Source organism: Cynoglossus semilaevis, chromosome Z (genome assembly GCF_000523025.1).
Source record: "Cynoglossus semilaevis isolate Cse_v1.0 chromosome Z, Cse_v1.0, whole genome shotgun sequence".
In the NCBI taxonomy this organism is placed as follows: Eukaryota; Metazoa; Chordata; class Actinopteri; order Pleuronectiformes; family Cynoglossidae; genus Cynoglossus; species Cynoglossus semilaevis.
The window spans coordinates 10382744-10393307 of record NC_024328.1 but is presented as its reverse complement, the minus strand read 5'-3'; the positions used below and the strand labels follow the sequence as shown (position 1 = coordinate 10393307).

At 42.1% G+C, this 10564-nt stretch overlaps 1 protein-coding gene across 1 annotated transcript in view; it reads left to right on the top strand.

The window, feature by feature from the left end:
- Positions 1–1204: 1204 nt before the first annotated feature.
- The window catches only part of hs3st1l2 (heparan sulfate (glucosamine) 3-O-sulfotransferase 1-like 2), a 16569-nt gene continuing 7209 nt past the window's right edge, over positions 1205–10564 (top strand). The window contains exon 1 of the mRNA XM_008336286.3: positions 1205–1876. The gene's annotated coding sequence lies outside the window, so the exon portion shown is untranslated. The remainder of the gene's footprint in view (positions 1877–10564) is intronic.

The window sequence follows — 10564 nt, the reverse complement described above, 5'->3', positions numbered from 1 at the left end:
TCCTCATCACCTCCTCCTCCTCACCACCTCCTTGCAATTGAACAAGTCACAAACCATGGTGACAGTGGCACAATGATAACAGAGACTCCTAGCATCCATTTTTCAGCGGGTGGAGGAGCTTTGTTCCCAGAAATGGAGCTCCTTCTAATCCAGTCACACACACACACAGAAACACACACGTGTGTCGACATTTTTTGACTGGCAGATCCTCAAAGTCGACGCTTGGAAATTGGCTGAACAATTTCCAACTTTTTTGCAGAACAGAAAGGTGCAGGATGCGATGAATCAGAACCCCCAACGCATTTTCGCAGAACTTGATGCAGTTTCAAACAAAAGTAAAGAAGAACGGTTCCTTCAGATGTTTCTGCCAAGAACATGGGAATCCTTCACAGGCGTTTCAGAAACAACACATGACCAGAGCTAACGCCAATACACCCATGAAGATGTGAAAACACCTTCATCCTTTCTATTCCAAACAGAGCGGGAACCACAGTCGTCATGTTTTACACATCTGTTTTCATTTGTTCACTTGACACTTAACTGGAAAACCCATCTGACTACCAGTAACCGAAACAAAACTTTGAGTCGCGGGCCACAATTGTCGGTGGAGTGAGTGTTTGTGCGAACTAAGATAAATGACATGTAAAAGTCATGCATAAAGGCTAAAATGCTGAAATGCTTATTTAAAAAAAATATAATTTGGAAAAGTTTGGTGGGCCAGATTAAGAAGCTAAACGGGCCCCATCCGGCCCCTGGGCCTTAGTTTGCCAATGCCTAAAAGTAAAATGCTGGGCGTGGTTTGCCCAGGTTTAGTTTTAGATGGGCTGCATAAAATGATGAGACGGGCCAGATTTAGCCCGTGAGCCTCGAGTTTGACATATGTGATTTTCGGTTATTTAAGGGAAGCTCACCACGTCATCACAGTGGGATATTTTTCCTGTTGTTTGTCCTGATAAATGGCGACACCTGTGAGTCACTATAGTCAAACATTAAATCAGAAAATCTTTAAGCTGATGATTAAACTGATGATTAAACACCACCACCCAATGACTTTTTTATGAGTATTTGCGGAACTATATTAGGAGCTTAAACATCAAACATAAAAAATATGGATAAAAAACCCAAAAACGTACTGTGTTCGACTGATTTTAAGCACAAAGAGCTGCTCTCCAGGAGGAGAAATTAGAACTGTTTGGTTGTTTTGTGCCCCATCTCTGTAACTTGTTTATGAATCAGCTGACGAGCAGATGGACAAGGAAGACGAGGAAGGAGCGCGACAAAAGAAAAAGGAGGTTCAAAACTGGGAAAAATGAAGTAAGGAGTAAAACTGGAGCAAAGAGGGAAGATAGGACATGTTTTGACTCCACGTGTCCTTCGAGGTGTTCAGAAGAAAGATAGAAAAAAAAATATGATGGAGGAGAAAAAGAAAAGGCAAGAAATAAAGAGGGGGGAGCGGGTGAGCAGAGAGGGTCCTGAGGGGAAGGGGGAGTGGTGGGGTGTTTCCCTGAAGCTGGGATGTGTTTGTGTGTCTCTGTCTCTCTCTCTGTCCCTCTCTCTCTCACACACACACACACACACACACACATAAACTCCCATGTCTCCCATGCAGTCAGTTACAACAACACTCTTACCAAGGTCGGCAGCACAAAGCAGAGTCTCTCACTTTCGCTCACTTACACTCTCTCTCTCTCTCTCTCTCTCTCTCTCTCACACACACACACACACACACAAACACAGACACACATACGCACAGACACCCACATGCCACCTCGCAGACTCGACACACACCTCCTCTGGAACACCCAGGAAGCTGAAGCCAAACCAACGAGAGAAAAGAAATAAAAACAAGGACGTTTTTGGTGAAACCATCAGTCAGGTAAGAGCTTTCTTTCTTTTCATCATTTCTATTCAAGATCACAGGTAGACAAAGCTCCGTCAGCATCACTCTGACACAGCACATCATGTGGTAAAAACCAGAGAAATGTCAGACTCCAGGCTTAGGAGCGGACGAACTCATTGTAACCTCCGCTCTTTGTTTGTGTTTATTTTATGATTTCTGAATCAGCACGTGCAAACGGAGACACGGGGACACAAACTTTGAGGGACTTTGTGAAGTCAGTGGTTTGAATCCACAGTGAGAGAGGATGTCTGACTCAGGCGTCTTGTAACACAAACCGGCGTCAAACGGACGTCATTTTGGGTAAATCTTTAACTTTAGGAACATTTACGGACACTCGCGATGAATGTTGAAGACCCCCTCCCCGGTTACTTCCCTTTCTCTCTCTCTCTTTGCCGAGGCAGACGCTAGGTCTGGATGTGATGGCGATTTCTTCCTGTTGAAATGACTTATTTTTCTGCTTTACTTTGTAGTTTAATTCCTCCGTTTTTCAAACATTTAACAGGATAATTTATGTTTAAATTCAACTGTAAAGTATGTCGAGACAAAACTGACCTGATATTGACTGGTGTTGTGCAAACAGAACGATGTGTAGAGAAACACCAACTTTAGGATGAATCAATAATCAGTAATTCATCTGGAACATTGTACACATTTCAGTGGTCATTGTCTCATTGTCTGAGCAGAGCAGAGGAGGAAACTGGGTCATGTCATTACAGAGCCACAGAGTTTACAGGAAGAGCAGAACGTAGGGTTAGGGTTAATGGGTGGTGGTCCATGTAGAACGTAGTGATTTGGCACTGTTTTTTTTACAAAGCACACCCTTTCTGACCCAACCCACCCTTGGATAGGCACCTGGATTTGGAACCCCAACCCTCTACCTGGCAGGTGGAGCTCTTTCCACTGTGCCCTATGCTTTATTTATTTAAATTAGAGATGTCTCATATTAACCTTTTGCCAATATCCGATACGTTGATATTGTCCAACCACTTAATTTCCGATTCCGACATCAACCAATACCGATTTAGGCACCAGAATTCTGCATACAATCCCCTGTTTATTAATAAAATAGATTAATAAAATGAGCTGCAATGCTGCCATCTAGTGACTCTCACTTTCATATACAGCTGTTTTTCCCCAAAACTATTTTAGGGCACACGTCATTTGGTGATGATCATTAGTTATCTGGTTTTCATTATCGGACGAAAAACCGATAACAATTCTTACAGATATTACAATTATGCTAATATCGTGCTGATACTATCAGTTAGCCCGATACTATCGGACATCCCTATTTAATATATTTTAAAATGGGATGATTTACTGTTGGTCCCATTCATTTTTATTTTATTTATTTTTTATCTTTTTTCTTATCTTCTACCTTTACCTACAGAGACAAATGTTCGATGACCTCTCGTGTCACAAATACAGCATCTTATACTGCGTCCGTGATTTATCTGAACACATGACCATACAGAGAGCTGGCACCTTATCTTGGCACTCCCTTAGGGCTAATTACTTTGGTCAACCTGTACTGTGAACACACAGAAACTGGTAACCCCTGTAATCCTCAGTTTCTGTCTGAGTAAAGAGGCCGTGCAAAGGCAACAACAACCAGAGCTGATCAAGGTCAGAGAAGCTGCGAGGGCGTAGACGTGGCGGGTCGTGGTTTTCACATTTACGCCGTTTATGGAGTGGTGAGGTGAACAAAGAAGAGGGAAAGACAGAGGAGACTGAAGGAGTTAAGGAATGAATGGAGTCATTGTCTCGTCTCCGTGCTCAATGAGAGGGGCGTGTTCTGTGTGTGTCAAAACAAACTGTATGCCACCAGTGTCATGTGAAAGGTTAGGGTCAGTGATTTTGACACGTCTCTTCACATGAGCAGATGCATTAAATAATAGTGATCAACTCTGGAACATTCTTCTATTTTTTTCCCCTCAAAGGAACGCAAAACCAAATGAATCTTCACACAGACACTGTGTTCTGTGGGTCCTAATGAATTTATAGTGACTAACAACTAAATCATACAACAAAGGCTCAGTACATTCAGCCCTAATGGGTTTAAACCAGAGGTGTCAAACATACAGCCTGCAGGCCAAAATAATAAGAAATGCACAAACATTTCATGTCCATGATGTTTTTTCAAGTAATATTTCATTAAATATGAATATTTTTTAATATACTTGCATGAAAACAAATTGGAAAAACATGGAGTTATTGTTATTTATAGGTAATTATGTTATCATTGTACTGGTCTGGCCCACTTGACATCTAATCAGGCTGTATGTGACCAAAATGAGTTTGACGACCCTGGTTTAAACACTGTTCGTTAACCCTTTCAGATCTAACTCTGCTTGTTTTGATACTAATGTGTCCTTGGGTGAAAAAAACATCAACTTCTTAATCACAAGTTACTGGCAACATGTGAATGACAACTGGTGGTAGAACAGTACGGTGCGTGCATTGCAGGGGTGTGCGAGCTGCCACTAGGGGGTGCACAAGATAAAAATTGTGATGGTTTGGAATGTTTTGGGTTTGTTTTTTTTTTTTTTTAGATTTTCCTACACAATAAAAACGTGTAAATGCATCGAGGTTAGGTTGTAGAAGGATGTAGAAGGGAGTGCATGGCCAAAAACGTTTGCTGCGGTAGACAATGCTCACAATAAAGTAAGTTTTTTTTGAAAGCACAGAAAGCTCTACAAAGACTTTTATTTTGAAAAGTATCATGATAAGTGTGACTGACAGGTAATCCTGAATTTTTTTTAAAAAATATACAATTTTTTTGGCAGCTCTGTACCACATGACATACAGCCCACTACCAGACCGGGATCTGGTGGTTTGAAGAAGAGTAAACTCTTCAACTTTTATTATCAAATTGAACAAATTAAAAGTCTTGAGTTATTGTACATTTCAGGAAATGTATCGTTGTCCTAAAAAAGAACCTCAGCGAAACCCTACCACAATCCGGCAAAGCAATTAAAAACACAGAGAGTAAATGGGCAAACCAATTATAGAGTGATTAGATCATAAAACACTATCAGTAAAAGTCACACAGGAAAAACAACAGCGATAAACAGCAGACCTTCCACTGGTTTTATGTTTTTTCAGGGCTTCTTTTATCTACACGGTTGCCTTTTTAGGCCATAAAGTGAATTTAACTGGAGAAAAAAAAACACAGAGAAAAAAAAACCTTTCAGATTATTAGTATTTGCAGCAAGAACTTCAGAGAGAGGATTTCTTGTTTAGACGGAGCTATGAATGTGCGGAGAACTAATTTAACCTCCACTCCCGAGGAGGGGAACAGTAGGGTCTGCAGAAGCTTTTCTCTGAGATACATATTTTCTGTTAGGGAAACAAAGACAGAAGAAACGGAACGGGGAATTATGGGGGAGGAATGAAGTCAGAAAACACAAGGGGCAGATGTAGCAAAATCGAACATAGATGTGGCTGTAAAATTTTTTTTTTTTTAAATTACAAATTTTATAATCGAGTTTTACAACTCTGTGTGTGTGTGTGTGTGTGTCAGGGGTCTTTGCCACCTTGATAGCAGAGTAGATTATGGCTGTTTGGGCACATTAGGGGCATTAGATGGAGGAGTAGGGTATGAATAATGCATGTCTCCTATTTATGAGCATGAGTGCATGTGTACCTCTGAATGAACCAGCTAACACACACACACACAAACACAGACACACGCGTACACTCATCCACACCTCTTCACTTCAAACGCTCAAAAATTCACAAAATTTAGCAAGTTAGCACCATGCATAATCATATACAGCGTGCGTGTGTGTGTGTGTGTGTTTGTTGGAAGGCGTGTGTTTGAACAATGACATCCGTCAGACACTTTTCAATTTTCCACCTCATCTGGTGAAAACAGGCCGCAGTGCTATGGACCTGCAGCCTCGGAGTCAGTGAGGCATTGACTCTGGATTGAACAGCAACGCAACTGTCAGAGTTTGAGAAAATGCACATCATGGTTTGTAGAACTCTCATGTCCAATCATGAAACTCCTTCAGATATGCACTGAAGGTTCAACTTTCTGTGTATTCCACTGAAATGATCTGGTTTTGAAACTGCTGGAAGACCAACTACTGTGCTCCACACCTGTATGACATCAGGTCCACTTCCTGTCACAGACTCAGATTCTATGGAGGTTCAAACAGTGGTTCCCAAACAGTTTCTTTTTCTGGTGGCACTTTGACCCAGAGGCAATGTCTCTGTCATTGGTGTAGAACCCCAGGGTTCACCTCCTGGGCAAGATCGAATCCTGGTTAGGGCGGTTGGTGCCTTCCTGTGAACTCACCACGTGCAGGAAGATTCGGGGGGGTTGGTGTGGTGCAGTGTGATTTGGGTTGCGGTCGTGAAGACTGCTGCCCTCGTGACCCAGATAAGCGGATGAAAAAGGTTGGATGGATGGATGATATGTTTTGTTCATAGTTATATTGTCTTGTTTAAACATTTTAGTTTTGTATTTTAGTCAAGCTATGACAATAAAGAAAATACAAAGTCTGCGGTAACCAACAGTGGTTGGTTGGACAATCTGCAAAGACACGGAGTAGGTACAAAAATAAACAAACCATATACCATAATACTATAATACCATAATATTTGAAAAACTTCTCTCTGGTCTAAATGATCATCTTAACAGACCTCTGCAATTCACAGTTATTACAGAAAAAAAATAAGTTGCAAGAGGCTATAGAAGGTCTGAATACATATAAAAACTGAGGTTTTTTTTCGTATGCAGTTCAGAGTAGTACTCATCTGAGGCTGAGTGGGATATGAAGAGGCCTTAAACACACATCTAAGGTGAACAACAGCAACAAAAAGTGAAGGGTGAGTCCTGCAGACGTAGCTGTTAGCTGTTAGTCTAAGAGGTGAGTCAGCACTGATACACAGACATAAAATCAACAGATTTGTTCAACAAAGCCCAGCAGCCTGTTTGGTCTATTATTGTCGCTCAAGAAGGCACCATCTGGCAGCAACGCCACACCAACTGTGGCTTCACCTGCAGATGTCTCTCTGTGGTCTCCTCACCTTCCCATCCCCTTCTTTCCCATCCTCTCCTTGCTCCCTGCTGATTTAATGATCTCTATTCCCCCAGGAACTTGTTGCTCAGGTGAGAAGTATGTAAACAGCTGTTGTCATGGTGAGCTGCCAGCAGGGGCTCAAGCACAACTGATGATGCAGGTGCATGTACATACTGCTCCAGTGTTTCAATCCTCAATACTTCATCATAATCGGCTTTGCTCCTCTGCGTTTACCCCCGATTCATGTCAGTCACCCAGAAATATGTGAGACCGTTGGCCTGGAATGATATTGACCAGACCCCCATCTGTCGGCTTGCTGTCTTCCCAGACATACATACGTACAGCTGAATTAACGCCCAAAAATAAGCCCTGATAGCATCTGTCCTAAATGGACATTGGGGTCACAAATAAATCCTAAAGCATTTAAATGCAGACAAAAACATGGCAGCCTGTAAAAGTCCTGCTTCACCTCAGTGACCGTCCAGGCTAAATCCACCCTGACGGGTCAGACTCCTCTCACTGTCAGGCCCAGCTGTCAAGGCTGCTGTCACTGGGAGAGAGACAACATGTGTTGTTTATGTTTGTATGTGTGTGTATGTGTGTAAGCAAGGATGGTAAGAGGCAGTTTTCTTGTAATTATGAAATTAGATAAGTAAGCCATGTGTGGTTAGTTAGGTTAGCGCAACTGTGTGGGCATTTGTGGAACTGTTGCTTTTCCCCATATGCGTAAGATACCCTAAGATGAACTTGCTACTCGTCCACTGGCTAACTGTCCACTGGCTAACTGTCCACTGGCTAACTGTCCACTGGCTAACTGTCCAGTGATCACCCCGCCCTCACCCTCACCTGTTTTGTTTCAGCTGCCCCACCCCCTCCCGCCTCCCCCGACTCCGGAACAGAATTGAGATAATTAATGGCCACGGAAAGAAAAAAAAAAAAAAAACAATCATCAAGTTTATCAAATTACAGTATTTTACAATAAAAGCACCTAACCACAACACTAACATACTAGCTGTAGATTAATCATGAATAATCATGATTGATCACAATGGGAATTTATCATTGTTGATCATTATCCTTGTCGATCAAGGTAAATTCCTAACTATGATGAATGAGAAAATGTTAAGAAGGCGTAACTGAAATCCTTCTAATAACACATACTAACTACGAATATTTTTTTTTTTTTCGTAGAGTTGGTGGATTTTAGCCATTATTGTGACTTTTAGCAATGGCTTGTGGGACATCAGGTGACGCTGGTCTGACACCTGGTAGTTGTGTATCTTGTGTGAATAATTACATATAAAGTACACATCATTCTGGTCACGCCTTAAAAAAGCATCAGATATTTCTCTTTCTCTTCACAAATCACAAATTAATAAATAGTATTTCTCCAATACTACAGTATGTCCCCACAGGTGTAGTTATACCAAGATCACTCACACATATACACATACATATACACACACAAGCATATATTATTCAACCCTTTCTTCATGCTCAGGCAGTATAGATGCATGACAGAAAAGGCATGTTTTGGTGTTTAATCTGGTTGACCCAGATCTTGGAGCGTTCACAGCTAGAAATGCGAGGAGGAGGAGGAAGAGAAGGAGGAGGCTGTGAAGAAGGGTGTATGTCTGAATGGGGCAGGGGGAGTTATCTGCATGTTATGTATGTACGAGTGAATGTGATGATGATGGGTGAGAGGGAGGTGGGTGAAAGCCCTTGGGCGCTTCAGAGTGGGGCTCCCCCCGCCCCCCCAGAGAACCTAATTCGAAAACCAGCAGGGGGCTGATGGGTAACAGACGGACGGAGCTTGGCGAAGGTCAAAGTGAGCTAGAAATACGCGGAGAGAGCGAAACAGTTAAGAAGTCTACAAATATCGATAAACTACATGAGGTGAGGAGAAGCGTTACTTAAGCCCCTTCTCCTCCCCTGCCTCCTCGTCAGTACTTTGATACGTCAAGGACAAGGACATGGTTAATTTAACGCATTCTAGCGGGACCTAGCTTGTAAACAGGGCATGACATGTTACATGTGAACATGGCAGTCAGCCACCCATCATTCAAAGGACAAAGATGGATGCTAAATATGTTTCCCTTGTCATGATTAATCACAATTAATCGTAATAAATCAACATTTCAAAAAATTATTTTATCTAACAACGTTTCAGTTACGGTTAAGCCTTTGTCTTCGACAATATTAACTTTGTCTGGCCCTTAGCAACAATGTTGACGTATCCTATAACAACGGTCCCCAACCTTTTTTGTACAAAGTACCAGTCGACAGATATTTAACTTTTGTTTCAAAACAGATTATTTTTTAAGAGAAAATTAAAGGGATATGACTGGATTCTTTTTGAATAAAGGTTAATTAGTAAAACTAAAGTACATTTTTTTACTGTGTCCCACTGCGAACCGACACCGGTCCCTAGACTGTGGGTTGGGAACCCTTGTACTATAACATATGGACTACATTAGATGTATCTTTTACTACAAGATTATTTCTCTTTTTATTATATATATTTTTAAATGCACTTTGATTCTGTCATATCTGAGCCACCAGCCAATCACAAAAGCCCAGGAAACACAGGTGACTGTGCCTGTGATTGATCATACAGATCTACATTTTAAATACACGTCACGACGAAGATGAAACCGTCCACTTCAGTTTGCCTGTGCTCAGACTCAGCACGTCTCACGGAGCCGTGACTTCAGTGGCGTTCACAGACTTCTCTTCATCGTCTCGTTCGTACGTATCTCTCTCTTCTTTCATCTGATTTGTCAACTCCTGGACTGAGGACTGAGAACACTTTGCTGGACTTGAAAGAGTATCTGTAGCATTTAGCCATGAGTCAGAAACAAAGTGTGAATTTTTTTTTTCACTTCTATTTTCTTTCTCTTTGTATCATCATACATTAAAATCCATTATTACAAACCCACCTCCCACCCTGCCTCCCCCCTTGCTTCCCACCACATCTTCTTACAAGCGTTACTGAACAAACATGGGACGACCAACTACGGTCAACTTGATTTAGAAGCATGACGGATTCCCATTCTCTTAGATGGCTTCATCTATTTTGATCCCTGGACTCCCCCACCTCCCCAAATCCTCCCCCCAACCTTCCTAGTGCTTCCCGTGTGTTCTCATGGAGGGTAATGGCAGCAGGAGGGGACGAAAAAAAGAACCTGACTTGATTCATTTTCTGTCTTCTTCTAAAGGGCAATCATCTCTGTTCCTGTGATGTGTGAGAGTTACAATCAGCAACTATGATTGGATATCGGTCGAGATAAACATTATAAAAGGGCAGATTTAGACATGTGTAGGTAACTACAGACACATGATACAGGAGTCGAAGGAGTGTTGCCAGGAAATGAAGCGAGAACGAAGAGGATCAGCATGGAGAAGGGTGATGGTGAGGTGAGGGAGTATGACAGAAGACAACAAAGGGAAGGAGGATAGTGAAAGTTTTATCTGACTCTCACAGCCTCCAGGATACGACAGCCTTGGCAAACTGAACCGTTTTACCACGGCGCCCCATACCAGGGACTTCCTGCCACACACACACACCCTCCTGCAGAGAACATGCACACACTGCATCACAGCCACATCTTGCCCCCCCCCCCCCCCGCCTCCA